Consider the following 23,317-nt stretch of genomic DNA (forward strand, 5'->3'; position numbering starts at 1 on the left):
CGACCACGCCCGACAAGCGTAGAGGTCCGCTTGCCGAGCTTGAAGAAGGACACTCAGACCTCGCACCTAATCATACCAATGGTCCTTATTGATCCAAGGCAGCTATCACGCATAAACGCAGTAAGGGCATACATCGATAGCGGGCCGTAGGAAACTATATGGACCACAAATTGGCTTGTAGGATGAATCTACCTCTCTGCAAAAAGACCACTTCGGATCTCATCACCACAGTCGACGGAACTGAAATTGCTTCTGGGCCTGAGAATAACATTCCCCGATTGTGCGCACACCTGTTACCCGGAAAAAACCTTGAACACGGGCCTGGCCACAGTCACTAATCCAGTCGTGCAGTTACCTCAGGAATACCTAGAATTCCAGGACGTTTTCCAAAAAGAACAGGCAAATACCTTACCGCCTCACAGATCATACGATTGTCAAATCGACCTCATACCCGGTGCGCAACCTCCATGCAGTAGGATCTACGCCCTTACGGAACCCGAAAACCTACACCTACGACAATACTTGGATCAATACCTCGCTAACGGCTTCATTCATCCATCCAAGTCCCCTGCATCCTCAGCTTTATTCTTCGTACCTAAAAAGGAAGGTGACCTCAGAACGTGTATAGACTACCGCGCATCAAATCAGATTACGGTGAAGAACCGATACCCATTGCTCTGGTCCCCGAATTACTAGACCAAGTAAAGGATGCTTGCATCTACACTAAATTAGATCTCCGAGGGGCATATCATCTGGTACGTGTAAAAAAGGGGGACGAATGGAAGACTGCCTTTTGTACCAAGTACGGATTATTCGAATATCAGGTGATGCCCTTCGGGTTGTGCAATGCACCAGCAGCCTTCCAGTATTTTATGAACGATGTCCTTCGTGAACTCATTGACGTCTGTGTTGTCGTATACATCGACAACATTCTAGTATACTCCTCCTCGGAATCAGACCATGTTAAGCACGTTTGTGCAGTCCTCGAGAAACTACGTCAGCACAAGTTATATGCAAAATTGGAAAAATGTGTTTTTCATGCTACAGAAGTTGAATTCCTTGGATTTATCCTGTCTCCAAAAGGAGTCCGAATGGACTCTCGAAAGGTGGATGCAATTCTCAAATGGCCATCACCCAGTTCAGTTAAAGGGGTACAAAGCATGCTTGGATTTGCTAATTTCTACCGCAGATTTATTCCTGACTTCTCACATGTTGTACACCCCATCACAGCACTTTTGCGAATACACAAACACTTCTTGTGGACCAAGGAGGCTGAAAAGGCCTTCCAAGAGCTGAAATTTAAATTCACGTCGGCACCTGTCTTGAAGCATCCACGCCCGAGCTCCCATATGTAGTCGAAACTGATGCGTCCAGTTTAGCCATGGGAGCTGTCCTGTCCCAGAAGGATCCTGAAACCGGTCAACTTCATCCAGTAGCATTTTGGTCCAGGAAGTTTTCAGCCCCCGAGTTAAACTATGCGGTTACCGATAAAGAGTTTTTAGCCATCAAATCCGCCTTCAAGGCTTGGCGGCATTATCTTCTCGGTGCAAGGCACACCACTACTGTAATCACCGATCACAGGAACCTGCAGTATTTAAAGACAGCCAAGGCCCAATCATCGCGTCAACTCCGATGGGCACTATTCCTTGCCGAATTCGATTTCGTGATCACTTATCGACCAGGATGCAAGAATGGTAAGGCAGATGCCTTGTCCCGAATTGGGATGGGAGAAGCATATTCAAACCCAGAACCGGTGCCTATAATTCCAGAACAAAGAATTCTTGGTATAACTACTCTACAGACTCTAGAAGATATTCATTTAAAAATCCAACAACTTTTCAATTCAGCAGCCCTGCAAGATTGGGTGAAAAAGGGCCATGATTATTCAGTCATCAATGACTTACCTTACTATCAAGGGCGACTATTTCTACCACTCAAGGAACTACAAGAACTAGTCATCTCCAATTACCATGATGCTCTGATGGAAGGACACCCAGGTATTGCAAAGACTGAGGCTAAAATTAAAAGACAATTCTGGTGGCCCACCTGGCGAAAAGACGTAAAATCATTTGTGATGTCTTGTGGTATCTGCGCCCAAAACAAAAGTCAAAAGAAAAAACCAGCCGGTCTTTTACAACCTTTGGATATTACACCCGCACCCTGGCACACTTTGTCTTTAGACTTTATTACAGATCTACCTCCGTGTAATGGGTTTAACACAATTATGGTTATTGTTGATGTTTTTTCAAAGATGGCCCACTTCATGTCTTTAAAGGGATTACCTACCGCTTCAATTTTGGCCAAAGAATTTCTTGAAAACATAGTTCGAATACATGGATTTCCTTCCGTATTGGTCTCTGACCGAGGTAGTCAATTAATTTCGCAATTTTGGAAGAAATGTTGCCAATTGGCACAAATCGACGTGAGGTTATCAACCAGTCACCATCCCCAGACCGATGGTCAAACAGAGAGAACCAACCAGACTCTTGAACAATACCTACGTTGCATGCTACACCAGACTGAAAACAATTGGAAGGAAATTTTATGGATTGTTGAATACGCATACAATAACTCATTACATTGAGGAACCGGACAAAGCCCCTTTTATACCATGTATGGATATCATCCTTGAACCTCAGAACTCAATTCGCCCCAGCACTTGGAAATGCGGGCAGTGACCCATCTGCACTCTACTATTACACAGGCATTTAAGGAGGCAACTGAACATTTGAAACAAGCAAAAGAGAAATACAAGAAAAATGCTGATCAACATAGAAGTGACACTCCCCAATACCAGATTGGAGATCAAGTTTGGCTGGCTACGAAACACATACCTCTAAGAGGAACTCAAACTTTTAATCCTAGATATTTGGGACCTTACACCATCAAGGCCATTATCAACCCAGTCGCCGTCAAATTAGAATTACCCTCTAATATGCGGATCCATCCTGTCTTTCATGTTTCACTTCTAAAACCAGTTCAACCCGGAACAAGATTAACCAAACCTCCGGACCCCATCCCGATAGATGGAGAACCTGAATTCGAGGTAAAAAATATCCTGGACTCTAAGATGGTTAAATCAAACTTTTTTATTTAATCGAGTGGAAAGGTTACGGACCACAAGAAAGGTCATGGGAGCCCAGTGACCACGTTCATGTACCTCGGTTGGTGAAAAGATTCCATCGGAACTTCCCAGACAAACCAGGGCCCAGGGGAAGAACAACTTTAGGAGGGGCCTTGGTGGGGGGAGTGCTGTCATGATGCCTACCCCCATGCATCGGACCAAGCCCATCAGCCCCGGCAGCAGGCATCTAGAAATTTAGTAAAACCTCAGCAGACCCGGCTAGGGACTAGCTGGGTTCAGTCCTGGCGCCTTAGACGCCAGGCTCATAGTCATTACTTACCTCTGGCAGACCATGCTGCAAATGACTCCAATCCAACATGAAGCCTGAAAGGGATTATTTTACTACAGGGACTATTTTTTACTCGGGTGTGGTTCTAGGGACTTCTTACCTGGGACTATTTTTGAGGCTATTTAAACCATGCCCGACCAGCAACACATGCTTCGCGTTATTCTGCATCCAGCAGAATAACTCTCACCGTGCCTGCAAGTCAGCTTCCAGACCTCTGCCACGCCCGTCCTGAATCCGGAGCTCCTAGGGAGGAAGGAAAGTAGAGGCAAGGTTAGAAAACAAACTTTATTCCAGTTTCTCACCTGATTCTGGTAGCCTCAGCACCTGGAAAGGACATTCTTTCTACACGCGTCACATCGCCAGCTGCAGCGCCGTGCCATACTCACCAGTCCTCACAGCACCTTTCGATCCGGCGCTGCCTCCATCATTTCTTCGCCGGGCTCCGGCATCTGGGGACAAAAGAAATAACCAGGTGAGCCGAGATAGCCGACAAATACAATCTCTCTTACCACCATAGACTTACCTGATTTACCATCAGAGGCATTATTCTTGAACTCTTCACATCTTCAAACGCTGCACCTGAAAACGGAGAGAAAACAACACGTTAAATACATACATCATTTACCAGACAGCATCGGGTAAATACAGACTCTTACCTGAACGCCATCCACCGCCACGAGACCATCTTTTCTCGAACTCCACTGCAAGATAAAGGAATGGGACAAGAGTGAACATCTGACATATTGAACTCTATGAACTCTATACTTACTGGTCTTCGCCAGGAACCTCAGAGTCAACTCTCGTTCGGAACTCCCCAACGCCTTTTAACCAGTGAAGCAACTGGTGTCCACGCACCCTTGCAATCCACGCAGGATGGAGAGCTCATCTTTCAAGAATGTAAGGTGAGAGTACTGGAAGGGGATTTCGGAGGTGATTAGTGGGGAGAGCCGGGAGGTGCCATCACTAGAATCCACAGGTGGCTAAATTCCTCTCTCCACTTGCAGGAGAATCCTTCTACAGGTCAAGCTGACGAGATTAGGAGGGCCAGTCCAGTCTGTCATCTCTGCACTACGCATCACGTTGGTGGAGGCTGCAGCAGTCCGGGTCCGACCGACGCCCCTGTGGGAGCCAGGTGAGCGTAACATCACCCCCTCTTTTACTTCTCTACGCCCTTGCCTCTCTTCCTACTTCTCCACCTCTACACCCTTTCCTCTCCTCTACTTCCCTTTTATAGTACCTCCTGCTCTTGCCGAATCTTATTCTTCCCTTTCCTCTTCCTCATACCCTCCTGCCTCCCATCTAACTCCCTGACATTTCCTCTTAGCCCTCCTATTCCCTCCCATTCCTTTGTCCCTCTACACTCCCTCCTCACCCCAGCAATAATGTTAACTGTTCCTCGTCCATTGAGTTGTGATTCAATCACCATCTTATATTGCTGTACCTCCCACTCCCTCTTATTCCTTTGTCCCTCTCCCCTACCTCCTCACCAATAATGTTAATTGTTCCTTTCACCGTTTCATTTTGTGTTTCAAGGATTACCTGTTTATTGTCTCTCCCCTATCCCTTTGTCCCTCTCCACTCCCTCCTCACATCAGCAATAATGTAAATTGTTCCTTATACTGTTTTCGAGTTGTGATTCAATTACCATCTTATGCTTGTTGTATTTCTTCTAGTTCTTATGTACAGCACTTTGAATTAAAGCGCTATATAAATTCAATAAAATACAAATAAAAATACTACGCCCGCCTCTAATAACAGGATTGGGCAAGGGTAGAAGTCTCTACCTAGCCCTTCGGTGATTGGATTTCAGGAAAAGGATGTCATGTTTATGAGGTGAGTTTTTACTGTATCTAGAAACTCCCGCATTTACTTTACTGAAAATCTGATTTTGCCAAAAACACATATTTATGCAGTTGCCACCTCTTAGTAAATCAGATACAGAGGTTACATATTGTGCAGCACAGATTATTCCAAACCTCCAGTCCGTGCAAACTTGTTTCCCCTTTCTTACACATTTTGGTAATTTTACACATTCAAGATTTGGCCCACAATTCCCCAATTGTATACACATATACAAATTGTCCCCAGGGATGTATGTACAAAATGTGACATTTGCAACATGGATGCTTTTCTGGTAATACAACACATATCGCCATTTCTGTCCAGAGTGTGTCACGACATTCTACCAAGTTTTCAAACACAGCCCACAATTCCACTTTTACACTGTGAAAATTCAAAATTTTTACCAATTTTGACAGCTGAGATATACGTCTTTTTAAAGTTCTTTATAAAATAGTCTTAAGACAAATGGGTGTCATTGTCTGTCATTTTTGTTCTTCCCAGCTAACACCAACTGGCAGTTTCTTCCAAGCAGGACGGGGTGCCTCTCTCTTAATTGAAGGTTTTATTGCTCTTCACACTTGACAGGTGAGTGTCCCAAGACTGCTATTGTCCCAGCCTGGAGCACAGACGAATGTCTGATGAGCTTGTGAACTCCCATTGTCCTGTCCCATACAAAGTTTTTCAAGCTGGCAATTAGCACTTTTGATGTCCCAGAGGTTTATGGTGTGCCTCACTTCCTAAAGGAAGTTACAGGGCTGGAACTTGGAAGAACTGGAAGACAAGTTTTTTTTTAGAGCTTGCCAACTCAGCTCAGTTGATTTAAAAGTCTTTATTTCCTGATTTCTGAGTCTTGATTTAACAAATCGGTGGAATAAAAATAGCCTATGCATGTGTTATCACCAGCCACATACTCCCTTTACATTGCTAAGTAAGCAAGCCTTCACTCAACAATTTACTTTGAAATAGGCCATTTTTCTTTAGTAAGCAAAGCCCATTTTTACCACGTGTTTAAAAACTGCTAACATTTCTTTCTTCTAAATTCGATTTTCATCTCCAGCAAATTCATACACTGCCATGCAGCTATGGTTATTCTCTTGAATGCTGGAGTTGTTCTGCAGCATGGATGAATTTAAACAGGAATGGCTCAGCTATTTAGAGTCTTTCTCTGAACAGCTGATTTTCAGATACTTTTGCAAAGCAAATAGACGCATTTCCTGTGTAAACGGAAAAAAAAGCCCCTGGCAGATTTCTTTCCAAGCTAAAATGACTGGGCCTGTCATTCAGGAACTAGACATGGGGCCTCATTACACGGTATGCGGTAAAAACCGGCAATTACCGGCATGGCGTAAATAGCGTGTCCGCCCTCGCAAGAGGCCGCAAATTGCATGCCATTACGAGATCGCGGGCACAAGCCTACCGCCATGCCGGTAATGAGCCTACCGCCATGCCGCAAAAGTCCCAAAAAAGTCCCTTAACGGCATCCTCGAAAGCGCTGTTAGCACTTCCGCCCTGCCGCCACATGCAAATAGCGGTGACCGCCATTAGCGGTCACCGCTAATAGCGGTCACCGCTATATTGCGGAAAGGGAAATAGCGTCATCGCACCGGAACGGGAAAGAGCACGGCGGCCATCTTTAAAAACACAATCCATTGCCATCCCCCTTATCCAGGACACCTTACCAGGAACCACGTTGGGAAATACACCAAGGACACTGTGAAGATGCCTAAGGCCATTAAAAAATCGTCTGAGCGGCAACGCAAGGAGAAGTTTTGCAAGGAGGAGCTCCTGATGCTAACGCAGACACTAGCAGACAATGCTCATGTCGTCTTCAACAACGACATGCGTCGGGAGACCATTGTGAAGAAGAAGGCCATCTGGGAAGAGGTAGCCCAAAAGGTCAGCGCGGTAGGCACCACAACCCGCACAGTCAAAGACTGCCGAAAGAGGTGGGATGACCTCCGGCTCCGTGTGCGGAACATCCTATCCGTGAACCGCAACCTGGCTACGGGCACAGGAGGAGGCAGTGAATCGCCAATCAAGCTCACCGAGTGGGAGGAGACATGCGCATCAACCATCGGGGTGGAATGCATTGAGGGAGTTGGACAAATGGAGCATGGCGTGGCCGTTTCGTCCGATGGAGGTGAGTGTATGCATCAAACAATGCACAGTGAAGTGTGATGTTCCCCCCAATCATGTGTCCATATCAATGCCGTGGCTCCAGCCACAAACAGACATGCTTGCATCACCACATGCCCAAACAACACAGACCCATTCATGCATGACCCACCCAACATCCCCATTAGCTGCATCCACACTGAAGAGCGCGGAATGCATAGAACGGCATGACGTATTCATTTTGCTCAAGGCAGGTCGACCCATTACTGATGGTTGTCAACATTTCTCACCCTTGCAGGATCACACACTGACACTGAGGAGGCACGCACTTCCACACCTGCTCCCACATCCAGCAAAAAAGCAAGGAGGGATGCAACAGGGGACACCGCCACATCCACTAGGGCAGCCAGGACGAGTGTCCATGACCACAGGGACAAAAGCAGCCGGAACACCAGTTGCACGCATCCACAGGCCATGGCTGCTCCCGTCGTGGCACCCACGGAAGTGTGTCTCCCAGCAGGTGAGGGCAGCATCGAGGGAATGCACTCTGCTGCCACCAGCTCAACGGGTGAAGCAGCAGCCACGGCCCCACCTTCAGATGAGGAGGACACACCTGCCATTGATGCCGATAGCCAGAGCCCCAGACCAACAAGCCCCTTACTGGCAAGCCCGAGGTACTCCTCAGGTCCGGGTAGTCATGGAGATTCACCCACCCCTGAAGGGATATGGAGCCCCCAGATATCCTCTCCTGATGCAAGTGCAATGGGACCAGGTGCATCAGCCATCCCACCAGCACCCACCATGCGACATGACCTCTCGAGCATCTACCAGAGGCAGAACGAGATGAGTGGCCTAGTAGGTCAACATGTGGCAGAGACAGTCCGCCTGAGGGAGGACATTGCTACATTGGCACAGCAGACAAGGGAGGGCATGGAGGCATGCACCAGCAGAATCTGCAGTGAAATGGCCCAACTGCGGCAGGCCATGAACCGCATAGCAGACGCTATTGAGCGTCGGTGCCCGCTCACGGCCCAGGAAGAACCAGGCCCCTCCTCGTCTGGGAGTTCACGCCAGACTAGTCCCCTGCGCCGGTCTATGCGGAACCTGAGGCGCACGGCTTCACAACCACCAGATGACGATGCAGGCACTGGCAAATAGGGCCACCAGGATTCGTGTGCCACATGTGGCGATGGACACAATCACGTCATGAGACTCACATGGGAGTGTTGAGGGGGGAGGGGGGTAAGGGTCTGTTTGGGTGTGTTGAGGGGGTTGGGGGGGTAAGGGTCTGTTTGGGTGTGTTGAGGTGGGAGGGGGTAAGGGTGTATTTTGGGAGTTTGGGTAATGCACTTTCGTACCACAATATGTTCAATATACACTGTTCAGAGTTTGAAACCCAAGCGTGGTCTCCATTATTGTGTATGTGTCATTCATTGTGGACAGGGTTCTTTGTGGGCCTCGAAACATGCACCAGGGCAACAATTCCCATCTACACCCATGCTATTTCACCTTGGTGCATGATGAGATTACATAATCAGATGCTGATGTACATCGTGTGCCTCCTTGGCACTGCCTCTTTCATGTCCTGCCGGGGCATTCCACCCGCACTCATCCTCAGCCACATCATACTCTTCTGGTGGTTGCATGTCAATTTCAGGTGGCATAGGCACGTTCCATCATATGCACATTTTGTGATGCTCTACACATTCCATGGTTGTCTTTGCCACTTTGACACGGCCGTACAGGAGTGCCACACCCAGGCCGCTTAGGCAGCGGAGCACTGTCATTGGAGGGATGTACTATATTGTTGTCCTCTTCCTGCTGGTTCTGTGGGTTCCGTACAGGTGTTGGGAGCCACCTCCTCAGTGGATCGCTGGCATTGCCTGTATGGTGTGAGGAATGGGTACCTGTTACGGGTCACCTCTGGCGTGGGCTGTTGTTGTTGGTGCTGCACTGCTATCATGTAGTCAAGGCTGTCATGTCATGCTGCTGCTATTGGCACCATCTTGGTGTGGGAAGGGGTGTGGGTAGGGGTGTGGTGTGCTCTTTTGTGCTGCCTGTCTCCATTGCATGCACCCGTGCTGATTGTGTCCATCTGTAGTTGATGGGTACACTGCTCAGGTCTCTTAACGGGTGATTTTCGATGCCGTTATTAGCGCCATGCCGGTAAGGGGTTTTTGGGTGTTTAACATGCCGCTAATACCATGTCCGCATGGCTTGTGATGGCCTGGTATTAGCGCCATGGCGCTAATTCCGGCCTGGGGGTCGCGCGCCCGCGACCTTGTCGCTATTAGTGGCACCGTAATTAACGGGTGCGCAGATAGCGGTGGGTTCGGGTCGTGATTGGCTTAGGGAATTAACGATACCGGTAATTCTTTACCGGTACCGGTATTCCATTACCGCACAACGTGTAATGAGGCCCATGGTTTTGCTAATGCGCAATGACTTCTCCTGGGCATGGCCAGGCCTTTTCAATCACAGCAGTTTCATAGTACTTGGATGGATTTAGCCTCAAAACATCATTTTTAAAGGTTGAAAAAGGTGTAATTTTAAAGGGAATGTTGGGGGTTTTCAGCAAGGCAATGTTGCCTATTTCACTTAATTCCATGTTAAACATTGCAGAGCACACTGGCACACTCCTGCGGTGTGTACTCTGTTCCTCCCCGCCTGAAATGTGTGTGGCAGGGTGATGCAGCCATTTTCTTTGGTGATTGTAAAAACGCAATTTTGAGATCCTGGCGTGCACAGGGGTTAGCGCAGCCATTTTGCTGTTTCTTGCACCAATGCAGCAAAGTGATGTGGTAAAGCACATCTGAGTGAGTCAATACACTCCACACTGTCCCTTCTCTAGGACTAGCTCGGGTACTGGGAATTCCCCCCCATAATTTTCCATCCTGAATTACTCTTCTCCCGGGTTCAGAGATCTATTGTCCTGGAATCGGGGGGAGAGAGGATTGCTTTGGAAGTTCTGGTTTGGGGGATATTTGGGGAAAAAGTTGAGATTGGGTGGTGGATTGATACTTCTCTTCTGAGGGAAGTTTGGACAGAAGTTCCCTCGGGCAGTACTTACCTGATTAGTCCCTCCGTTGGGCTGGGGGAGTGTATACATACCCCAGGATTGGTTTAGTACCCTTGTACCTAGGATTTATATAGGTGTCAGTGTCAGAGGGATCATTGTTCTGGGCTCCCACCTGACTACCATTCGATTGGGCCGGGTTGGGTGGTCCTTTCTGCTTTCCATTTTGCTTGTTGGCAGGAGGGTTACTTTTAGGCCCCCCATCTCCAGATCCAATGGAGGGGTAGTTTTGACCTGTGCCACCTTTGCAGTAGCAGGGGTGTTTGATGGTTTGTGGGTTTTGACAGTATACTTTACTCTCAGCAGGCTTTTGGACCTCATAACTCCCGGTGGCCTGTTAAACCACCCAATCCATGGTCCTATGTTCGTGAAATTCATGCACCAACTGAGTCATTATGTATTTGGGGATAGCATGGAAATAAGTAGTTATCAACTCATGACTATTGGTGTTCACCCACCTGAAAGTCTGAGCAAATTTGCGTTTTAACTCCTGCACAAACTCCCTAGGCGCCTGATCTTCCCCACACTGCAAGTTATATGCAGCCTTACGGGCCTCTTGTAGGTTCCTATGGGTGGATTTTTTTTTTCAATATGCCGACCTTATAAATTGACTATTTATGATGATTCTGGTGCTCCAGTCCTGCAAAGAAACTGGAGTACTCATGTGAGAATGTCCATATATCAAATACCATACTATTGTTACGCTCACCTGGTATCCACAGGGACGCCCTTATGCCCTGGTTGCCGGATTCACCCTGGACCCTTCCCGATTCCGGATGGTGCCTTCTCTGGAGGTCGGGCCTCAAAACACAGGAGGACTGGACTGATTTTGTTTCCTCGCCCCTGCCCCCTGGATTCGATCTGATGGCCCACTCCTCACCTTGTTGTGATGTCTGGCGTACTCTCCGTCCTGCCTTCTGTGCAGGGGCGCATAGTTCTCTGCAGGTTTGAGGGACCGAGTTAACTTCACTGGTGCTAAACCATTCAAGTGTCTTTAAGGAGGTAAGTCTGGTTATAGCAGTCTTAAGATGTCCTTGCTTTCCTTTCTTGCGATTAATGTCTTTTCCTTATTTATTCCCCCTTAGGTGCACAAAGGTTCGGTGGATGGGCAGCTTGGGTCGGGCTCCTACCAGGACGATGGACGCAGGAGCATATGATGGATGGTAGATTAAGTGCAAAGTGCGGCGTGGTAATGTCTTCTTTTTCTAATCTGTATTCTTTAATCCTTTTCAGGTCGCGATGGTCTTTCTGGGCGTGTGAACATTTCCGGAGTAGAGCCGGCCAAGAATTGCCCAGCCAGGTGAGGTTCTCATGATTACTGCCGTAAATGCCTTGAGTAACCTGTTTTAAAGTTGTCTTTCTTTCTCTCTCCCTCCAGGTGCTTCGTTCTGGTGCATGCGTGGTGTCCCAATGATGCTGCCGACTGGATGGAAGACTGCGAGCAGCAGGAAGACGGATAATGGATGGATGGAAAGTTGTAGGTAAGCAGAGACTGCTAATGATGTTCTTTTGTCTCCTCTGCAGGTCCGCTGTTCAAGGATCGCCGGATTCTGGTCTCTGGACACAATGAGCGTCACGCTGCTGGCTGCAGAATAACGCGAAGCACGTTCTGTAACTTGGGTGTGGTTTATATAGCCCTCTGGTAAAGTAGTCCAGATAAAGTAGTCCGGGCGACCACACCCAAAACACTGCACCACACAGTTTGGTTCTAGGAACTAGGCTGTGTGGGTGCCTACATGTTGGCTGCAGGCCTCCAATGAAAAAGTAGTCCCTTCAAGATAGTGTTCCAATCTGAACATGAGCCTGGCGACTCCAGGAGAGTCCATGAGGATAGTGCAAGGCCCTTGGGGCCCCAAGTGAACCTTGAGTCTTAACCCTACCTGGCATGTGACCATGCCAGTGGGGTTTTGGGTCACGGGTCGTGACAACTATTCACATCATTCCTGATCTGGAATGATGCCATCATCTGCTCATAAAGTTCCAGGTGCTCTCATACAGAATACTTGGCATTCTTGTGGCATGAGGTCAGGAAGCTCTTTATGGCCTTGATTTGTCTTAATGGGTCTTTCACAAAACCCTTGCTCTGCTTCGCTGTCTTTTTCTTCCTATACACTTGAGTCCATTCACCTTCTGACTCAGAACTGCTACCTGTACTCCCTTCCCTGTCTTCTAGGCGCTCCCTATTTCTGTGAGACTTAGAATATCTCCCAGAACCACAGGGTATGGACTCCTCTCGCTTGGACCAAAGTGAACTCTCAGGGTCACTCTCCCTGGAGTTCCTTTCAGGCCCAGGATAGAACCCAGTTTCCTCATCCCTCCTACCAGGGAGTCTAGGGAATTCCCCCCTTCCCCTGAATATATGGAGGTTTTTAGAATGCCCTTCCTATGCTGAGGGTCTGGCTTTTGTCCTTCAGCAAAGCAGGCAAGGTGGTCTCTTTGTAGTCACATCTTCAGCCAATCTAACTCCCCGAATCTCTCCTCATAAGAGTTTTCATGGTCTGAAGTACTTAGCGTATTATTACTTACTTCCCAGGACACACTGGTCCGGCCACTTTCCCTTCTGTGTGGCAGAGATGAATACTCATCAATATCAGTCTGGGACTGGCCTTCATGATCAGTTGGACTAGGCCTGGGTAAGTGGAACTGCATCATGCCACACTGTTCTGGATAAATGGCATGCATGAGGTCAGTTCCCATTTGTGCATGAGAGGATATAAATGACTGGCATGGGGCCCCTACTGGGAGTGGCGCCACACCTTAATCAGTGGGCCTTGTCCCATATCCTGATTGGTCAGGGTGCCTCAGGTCCTGTTTATAATTTTGGATTACCTTGGTGAGGCTCTCACGCCTATGTCTTTCTTTCTTTATTTGCTGTATGAAGTCAGACAGCTGTTTTTTAAATTCTGACACTATGGCCTGATTAAGCTAATTTACCCTGCTCTGAGCTACCGACTGATTCTTTGTTTGCTGCACCTTCTGCTGAAGTGATTAATTCTCCTTCTGTGAGCCTTGTAAGCTACGTGCATATTCAAGGCACTTTTCCTTCAGGAGACTAATCTCTTTCTCTTGTTCATCCCTTAATGTTGCTGCCTCTAATAGTTCTGATTCTATTTGTCTCACTCGTTCTACAATTTAATTCTGTTCTTCTCAAATTCTGGTCAGTTCCTGAGAATCTGACTGTCACCTTTTCTACCTCCATTTCCAACTGATTTATCCTCTGTAATAGGACGCTGTTATCCTGATTCAAGAGGTCCTTTTCCTGAATTAGCTGTGCCCTCTCTTGTTTCAGAGTACTTACCTGCTGGTATATCTGATCAAAGTAATTTTGGGAATCAACCGCTTTGATAATTAATGGAATATTTCCACTTTTCAATTGTTTTATTTATGATTGGAATGCGATAATGTCCTCCAAAACGACTACATTATAAGCAGTCTGGTCATTTAGCTTGTGTTGCAGTGTTCTCAGATTTTCTACACACTATTTCAAGTGCAAAAAACTGTGTTTCACACTCTGCACTCTCTTGCTGCAGTGTTTTTTATTCAGCTTTGAGTTTTTTAACAAGATCCTGGGCCTGTGACAGGTCTCCAGCCTGATTCATCCTACTAGGCTCACTATTTTGCCAACGCTCTTCTACTAAAAGCAAAAGAAAATATAACTGCCCAGTTAACTGAGCCATTTGTATTTGTTCACCACAAGCAGTTGTGGTCACATAAAATGGCCCAGGTTCTGTGTGCAAAATCCCAGCTTCAAGCCAAATGTCATCGCGTACTGAGATAACCTCCCGCACAAGTCCAGCTTGCAAGTTTCCTGCATCGTCTTCAACCCATTCTCCTTTGAGAAATGATTTAGTTAGGAGATGCTCCCTGGCTTCCCCAATTTGTACGGTAATCATTTTCACAATTGGCTTTTTGCACTTTAATAAAACTTTCTTTATGTAGGGGCAAACTCACCCTGTTTCTGCTTAATTTCCTCACTCAAATTCTTACACACTCTTAATTTTCTACATATACACCTCCCTGGAACTCAGGAGTCAAGTCCTAGCGGCACTTTAACAAAACAGAGATGACTTTCCCTCCACCTTAATGCAATTGCATCAACACAAATAGACTGTCACAATATACTTGTCATGGGTCAGGAATAGGAAGCTAAATCTCATCCTAAGCCCCCAATTTGTAATGCTTTATTGAGAAGCCACCCTCAACACCAGGAGTTCCTTCGCCCTATCTCAGACACATATCATGCCCCTTGGATCCCTCTCCCTTGAGCTAACAATGAGCCAAGAACCGGGCCGTTGTATGGGAAATATATTGGTATTTATGTAAATTAAAAGTAATAGAAATTAGCACAAAAAAGGTCAAAACACCACTTTATTCGTGTCACAAGACAATCAACTTCTCTCAGCATAAACAAAGCATAAAAGTGAGTTAAAAAGAAGACCACCACAATTCTTCCCTTTCTGTAAATTTCACTTCACAAAATAATTACACTGATCAATAAAGAAGGCACTTATGTAATGCTGTGCAATTTTGATTTTCCTGCAGGCTTTGCAAGATTGGTTCAAATACATATGACAATTATGATTTTGCACACACCTTCGGCTTAAAATAGACACAGGGTGATTTAGCGGTTTGTTTTTCAGACCCCCCCTTTGCTTTGGTCTATGTTGGGAAGCCAGACAGAAACATTGGAATGATTTGGGGTATTTGAGATTTCAGACTCCCTTTACTGAAAGGCCTGTGTTGGGCCAGCGAGATCAAAGGTTGGACAAAAACACCCCTCTTCCTTAAAGAAGCCGGGGTCAGCTGGACAACAAGGATTACCCAATCAAATGATAGGTTATAGTTTTCAGCACACACTGGGAAGTGAGCTTTGTTAATTTTGAATTTTAACAAAATCCACCTGTAGTGTTCTGCCAAATGGGGAATTAATTAAATTAATATCTTGGCTACATAGGCTAAGGATCTACACAGTTTCCCCCCCACGCCCCTCCACCCACTATAAAGGGAAAGGATTCAAGGCAAGCAGACTCCCCCACCTTTTGGTTTCCTAGAGCTCAGTTCTACTTACATAGCAAGCCTCGGTTTAAGGTTCAGTAAAGGTAGCTGCATCTCGGGACACTCTGGAAAGATAGGGCAGGGGTCTGGTGACTCCACTCTCAAAGATGGCCTCTCTCTCTCCACCATAGGACCCAGTCAGCTTTGAGGCCTTTCTAGAGATAGACAGCTCCACCCAGATGTGCGTTCAGCAGTCTCCTCTGGTGTCTCCTTAGAGCTGTCAGATGCTACGTTTCCGCAGCCTTCCTGATGGTCTGTTTCTTCTCTCTGACCTCCTGTCTTTCTGCCTTTTCTCCCTTTGTCCTAGTGTAGTACCCTTATATAGCAGTGATGACACCCCCAATTTTGCAATCTATGGTAAGTACCCTGCAATAATCCCTGCCACTAGGATTGGACAGTTAGCCTTCTCTCTCCTCCCAAACCCAGCCTCCAAGTCAGTATTGGTTTAGGGGTTTTGCGCAACATATGGCAATTCCCATTCATCATCATCCTTTGTTCTCCTTTTAACTTTTTGGCAAAAACTAGTTATGTATCACAACTTCAAAATTTTACTAGCAACTACCAGACTAAACATATTTTCTGTTTCCGCTAATCATGGAGAATTAGATAAGCTGACCACCAAATCTGTATCATGTAGCACGTCCATTTGGCACCTTTCTGCTGCTTCCATAAAAAGCCAACAGTTATGAATATTTAAGTTTTGAAGCATATCCCTTATTTCAATTTCCATCTGCTCACCAACTCTCATATTTGGAACTCGCTCTGATCAGCCTGGAACCTATTGTAACTGGCCCTTACAGTTCCCAGAGTCACAAAAACATGAATTTTATATCCCCAAAATCACCTGGAAATTACATAAAATTGGTACATAGATAAAATTCATTCGCCTTATGATGGCTGAGAAAAAGGCCTACATGATAATAGTCATTTTAAATAAATTGTGAATGTTCATGTGGGACAAAGAGTCCTGCTCCTGCTTCCGGGACAATCGTTTTTACTGGGTCAGCCTGTACCTTTATCAGTCTCCTTTGTGTGGGAAGCTTGCTCTTTGAAGTGGGTGCCCCCATTTTCACACATATTAGTTGTGTTACAGCCAAGGATGACTTTTCGTGAAGTCCCTGCTTTCAGACCCAGCAGGTCTGGAGAACACTGAATGTTTACGCCTTTAGCAGAAATTGTTTACTGCGGTTGGTCATTAGGTGGGAGGTGTGACATCCAGGCGGGAAGTGGAAGATGTCTTTTTGAAGTTTTGCCCACAGCCAGCAAAAGGGGCTGCCTTGGGCTTACATTTTTTTCATGAAGACAAAGTGGCTCTTTAAATGTCACTGGAGTTTTGTGGGTGAAACATAATATATATTGCTCTTTGTCCACCCACACATCATGTTTTGTTTCCTTGACATTTTATCTGTGAGCAGTGATTTGTTTTCACTTTTACTTTTTAAAAAAACGTCATTTGCACACACATGTGCAGGCCATTTTTGTTTCCAATGTTTAAAAATAATCCTGTTTTCTCCAGCATTGGATCTTTCATGGATTCACATGCTTAGAATATTCCCCGTCGACAGACTGGGAACCCTCGGTACACTTATAAAGCCGTTTCCCATAGGAAAACTTGCGACACTTTTGTGTCCTATCTATGTCGTTTTTGGGGCCGCCCACGCATGCCACACTAGGACGTAGCGGTACAAATGTCTCGCCCCCGCGGCTCCCTTCAGATTTCAACCGTCTCCAAAGTAGTGGGAGCACCTCGTGTAGTCTACTATTTTGTCTAGGTTGTGCTGTTGGAGTTTTGTCCTGATGTCGGGAAAAGCGCTGTTCCGCCCGTGCGCTACGTGCGGGTTGAAGAAGGTGTATGAAGGGGACGGGCATATGGATTGCATATATTGTCTACACCCTCATCATTCGGCAGACAAGTGCGACATATGTAAGGGCTTCTCCCAGAAGACTCTTAAAGATCGAAGTCGACGACTAGTGGCATGGTTAAACGATGGAGCGGGGGCACACCCGCCTTCGGAGGTAGGCTCCACGTGCAGCGTGACCTCAGCGTCAAAATCTTCAGGGCCCCGCGCCGCTCGACATCGTCGGAACCCCCGGTGAAGAAATCACGACCGGCGGAGAAGGAATCATCGAGAAGCAATTCTAAGGAGTCCTCGTCGAAGAAAGCCTTGCCATCCTCATCTTCAACGAAGAAAGACAGAAAGGAAAAGTCGAAATCCTCCTCGGGCGATCACCATATATCGACCTCGAGTCGAGAAGCGGAGAAGCGTAGGTCAAGTTCAGAAAAGGTGGGAATGCCTCAGGGACCTACACGACCACCACCGTCGTCGACGGCAGGGCAGTTGTCGACCCGTTCTCTTCCACGGACACAATTGGTCTCAATGATTCTTGGGCCGCAGACGGTGACGGCGACGACGACGGGGCCAGTTTTAGCCTCGTCGACGGAGATTCCGCAAGAGGCCTGGCGACCAGAAGTATTCGACCCATACTGCAGCAAGAGGCGGCCTTGTCGGTGTCCTCGGGAGATGAGGATGTGAGAGTAGCTGGCCCTGCTGACCTCGGGTTACGAGGAATTACCAGGCCTCTCTCCAGGGGAGCCAGCATTCCGGGGTCTACCCCTCTTCTCAATCCGCAGTCACTCTTGTCGTTTTATCCATGTTACAAACTTTGCTGAAGACACTGGACGAGAGGCTACCTCAAGCAACTCCGGCCACGTCGGTCATCGACGAACCGGGCCCGTCTCGTCAGCCACCTCCGTCAACCCCCACGGCAGTGCCAGCGGGTGAAGACCTCTCAGCTGCATGCCACGAGGAGGGAGAACTGATAGATTCGGACTCGGACAGGAGAACCTTATCGGATGTCTCACTTTGCCACTCCAGGGATCCAACCTGGGAGTCTGAGGTGGAATTAGAAATCCCGAAAAGCCCGGCACAGCCGTCTCCCCCGGACGACACTGGGTCATTTCACGCCATGATGGCCAAAGCGTGTACAGATTTTGGGTTGGCCCAGGAAGAGGAGAAAAGGGACTGCTTTCTTTTCGACCACATGGGAAAGAGAAGAAGGTCGGTGTTCTCGGTACCCATCCTGGATCATGTGTGGCAGGAGGGGTTACAGACCATGCGTCACCCTTTCTCGGAACCGGCAATAAAAGGTCGCCTGGAGAAAAAATGTAAGGCCCCAGAAGCTACCCCCTAGTGTCTGTCCTCCCAACCAACCCCTGACTCAGTGGTGTCAGCAGCGGCAGCAAGAAAGGCGAGGGCCCAGCACAAGTGCACGAACCCCCCAGAAAGTGAGGCCAGAAGACAGGATGCCTTTGGCAAAAAAGTGCTGTCGGTAGGAGCAACCACAGTGAAAGCGGCCAACTCTCTGGCTATAGTAGCCAGATACGACAGAGAGATGTGGCACCGACTGGCACCTATGCTGGTGCATCTTCCGGAAGAACATCGTAAGGCGGCGATGTTACTCGTCAGGGAAGGTGTAGAGGCCTCCAATCATGCCATAAACATTGCGGTGGACCTCGCAGAATCGGGGTTTAAACAGGTGAATAACGGTGTGGTTCTCCGAAGGCAAGCATGGCTAAAATGCACCAACTTTAGACCAGAGGTGCAATACAAGGTGCTGGATATGCCCTTTGAAGGAGACCTTCTGTTCGATGAGAAGGTGGACGAGGCCCTCAAGGGCATGAAGGAGGATTCGGACACGGCGCGTTCCTTGGGTGCCCTCCAGAGTGGTCGAAGTTTCAGGTCTTTTCGTCCCTTTAGGGGAGCATCAGGAAACTCCAGATTCTCGGCATCGAGAGACAGATCCTTCAGTAGGCCGGCGTAACCCTACCAGGGATACAGACGGGCTTCTCAAGCGGCAAAACAACGCCGGGACTACCAGACTCCCAGCAAGAGAACAGGTTACTCGTCATCGACGAGAGATAAGCAGACCAAGGACCAGCAATGACGGGCATCGGAACGTTCTGGGAGGCAGAGTATCCTGCTACATCGACGAATGGGAGCAAATAACAACAGATCAGTGGGTGTTGGACACAGTAAGATACGGACATTCCCTGCAATTCAAAAGCAACCCTCCGCACATTCCACCGGCGTTTGTAGCTCAACCCCATCTGAGCGTGTTGCAGCAGGAAGTAGCACTTATGCTACAAAAAGGTGCTATAGAATTGGTTCCGTCGTCGCAGAAGGGTCAAGGGGTTTAATTCCCGATACTTTGTGGTGAAAAAACCAAACGGAAAATGGCGTCCCATTCTAGACCTGCGCGATCTCAACAAGAAAAGCCTAAAATTCAAGATGCTCACGCTCCAGGAAGTGATCAGGAAGGGGACTTTCTGGCATCTCTGGACCTGCAGGACCTGCAGGACGCGTACTTCCACATATCAATGTGTCGGGGACACAGAAAATTCCTAAGGTTTGTGGTAGGACGGACTCACTACCAGTTCACATTACTTCCTTTGGGCTGAAATCCTCTCCCAGAATGTTCAGGAAATGTTTGCCTCCGGTGGCGGCCTGTCTGAGAAGGCAAGGTCATCATGTGTACCCGTATCTCGACGACTGGTTGGTGAGGGGATCCTCCCCTATGTCGACTCACACAAGTTTGCAGGCAACCATGCAACTCTTACAACGGCTGGGGTTTGCGGTAAAATTTGCGACATCTTCGTTGATGCCGTCGAGAAGCTTGGTGTTCCTGGGCGCGCAATTCGAGACCCAGTCAGGGTTAGTGAAGCCATCCCTCGACAGAATCACCAAACTCAATCGATTGGCAGGTCGGCTGAGAATCAATACCAGACTATCAGTGAGAAAATATGTGTCGATTCTGGGCGCTATGGCGTCCTGCACTCCTCTAGTGGGCAACTGCCGCCTGTTCATGAGGCCGGTTCAAGAGTTTCTGGCGGACCGGTGGACCAAGGCCCAAGGGCTCTGATCGGACAAGCTGACCGTCGACGACAACAAGCTCCTACTAGCTCTTCTGTGGTGGCAGAGCTTTCAGAATCTATCCAGAGGGGTACCCCTACAGGAGCCGGAGTTTCGGCTAACCATAGTGACGGACGCTTCCCTGACAGGCAGGGGAGCACACATGGGCACTCTACAAACGCAAGGTCGTTGGTCCCGGAGGGAGTCACTCCTGCACATCAACGTTCTGGAACTGAGAGTAGTGCGCTGGGCCTTGAAGTCTTTCCTGCCACACATCAGAGGGTCCATAGTGAGAATATTGACAGACAACACAACGACAATGTTTTACTTAAGGAAGCAAGGGGGCACGCGGTCCAGAACCCTTTCCACCGAGGCTCAGAAGGTCTGGAATTGGGCTCTGAAACACGATATATCCATCGTAGCTTATCATCTCGCGGGTGTAAGGAATGAGCAAGCGGACTCACTCAGCAGAAAAATGGACCAAATACACGAATGGGAGATAGACAGCGTTCAGTTGTCGAAGGTCTTCGAGAAATGGGGATGGCCTCCGCTGGATCTCTTCGCAACGAAGAGGAACAAGAAGTGCGAGATGTATGCAAGCAGATGTCCACAGGAAGGTTCTCTGGGGGAAGCGTTCTCCTTCCCGTGGACAGACATGTTCCTCTATGCCTTCCCTCCGTTCCCTCTTATAAGGAGAACTCTGCAGTGGATATGCAGGTACAGGTGCCGGGTCATCCTAGTGGCACCATGTTGGCCGAGGCAGCCATGGCTTTCCGACCTGCTTCACCTGTCAGTAGATCAACCAATAACGTTCCCGAAGGTTCCCAATCTCCTGTCCCGGGACAAAGGAACAGTGTGGCATCACAATCCAGACAATCTCAATCTCATAGCTTGGCTCCAGACTTTTCAGAATTTGGTGCCTTGAGCATTTCGTCGGATTGTCGGAGAATCCTGCAAGCAGCACGGGCCCCTTCCATCCAACAAGTCGTACGCGTGTAAGTGGAGAAGGTTCTGTACGTGGTGTCAAGGACAGCCGGGAGTGCAACCTGTAAGGGTAACTCCGGAGCAACTTCTACCGTATCTGCTACACCTGGCGAAGAGCGGATTATCTTTTTCATCAATAAAGGTGCACCTGACGGCCATCTCTAGGTTCACGAGGAGGAGGCAGTCGTCTCCCTTGTTTAGTGACAGGCTGGTGAAACACTTCATGAGGGGTCGGTTCCGAACATTCCCGCCGGTTAAACGTTTTCCACCAACGTGGAGTCTTAATGTGGTGCTAGCAGGGTTAATGAAAGCACCCTTTGAACCAATGGCCACATCGTCGATGAAGTTCTTGTCATGGAAATTGGCTTTTCTAATAGCTATAACATCAGCTAGGCAGCTCTCAGAATTGCAAGCATTGGTCGTAGACCCGCCGTACCTTAGGTTCTTTAAGGACAAAGTGGTTCTGTCAACCAATCCTCATTTCATTCCAAAAGTTCCTACGGCTTATCATAAACACTCGTCCATTGTCCTGCCTACCTTTTTCGCGACCCTCATCGGCTGCAGAAAAAGTCCTCCATACCTTGGACGTGAAGAGAGCTCTTGAATTTTACTTTCATCGGACTCAACAACTTTGATCTACGCAGCAACTCTTCATTGCATATGGTCCATCGGCGAGAGGAAAAGCAATTTCAAAGCAGGGACTGGCCCGATGGGTCTCGTCGATGATTGCCTTCAGTCATTCCAAAGCGGGAAAACCGCTATAAGGGCATCCGAGAGCTCATTCCACGAGGGCAACTTCTTCTTCGACAGCGTGGTGAGCAGAAATCCCGCTGGCAGACATTTTCCAGGCGGCGGCATGGTCAGTGCCTCACAGGTTTACCCGCCATTACTGCCTCGAACGGCAGCATGCGGACGAGATACAAATGGGAAGAGCAGTGTTACGCCATCTGTTTCAATAAGGTAAGCCCTTTTCAGGAAGGGTCTGTACTTATTTTAGCATATGTATATATGGACATATATATGTATATGTATATAGATATTGATATGTGCATGTACTTTTGCGTATTTATAAGTTGGCAGTTTTACGTAAGCATGGTTCAGTATACGTATGCTTAGGAGGGTGCCGGATTGCATTCACACTTCCCCTTTTCAGGATCACTGCTGTATAGTCTATTCTAAGCATGTGAATCCATGAAAGATCCAATGCTGGAGAAGGGAATAGTTTCTTACCTGTAACTCCATTTCTCCAGCATTGGTATCTTTCATGGATTCACATGCGTCCGCCGGCCTCCCTGGAATGCAATCTACTTGTATAACTAGGTTTTCACCCCATTCTGCTTTGGAAGGGTCGAAATCGGAAGGGAGCGGCGGGGGCGGGGCATTTATACCGCTACGTCCTAGTGGGGCATGCGTGGGCGGCCCCATAAACGACGTAGATAGGACACAAAAGTGTCGGAAGTTTTCCTATGGGAAGTTTTCCTTCTGTGCTGAATAGCAAGGTGGCTTCCTTTGGAAAAAGCTTGAGTTGCTACTGGGCTCAATAGCAATGCATCTCACTCTGAGAGAAGCTAGAGTTGCTGCTGCGCTGAATAGCAAGCCTGCTCACTTTGGGTAATGCAGGATATGCTGCTGGGCTCAATAGCAGGCAGCTCCACCTGTGAGAAGCTACAGTGGCTGATGAACCGAATAGCAAGGCAGCTCACCATGGAAGAAGCTGGGGTTGCTACTCGGCTGAATAGCAAGGTTGCTCTGTGTGGGAGAAGCTTGAGTTGCTGCTGGGCGGAAAAGCAAGGTGGTTCACTGTTGGAGAAGCAGGAGTTGCTGCTGGGCTGAATAGCAAAGGCTATATGTGTGGGAGATTGTGACATTTCCCAGGTACAGATGGTCCATTTGGCACCGATGGTCTCACAGACGTGTGTCGT

The sequence above is a fragment of the Ambystoma mexicanum genome, chromosome 3q, assembly GCF_040938575.1.
Source record: "Ambystoma mexicanum isolate Mex_15411 chromosome 3q, UKY_AmexF1_1, whole genome shotgun sequence".
NCBI lineage: Eukaryota > Metazoa > Chordata > Amphibia > Caudata > Ambystomatidae > Ambystoma > Ambystoma mexicanum.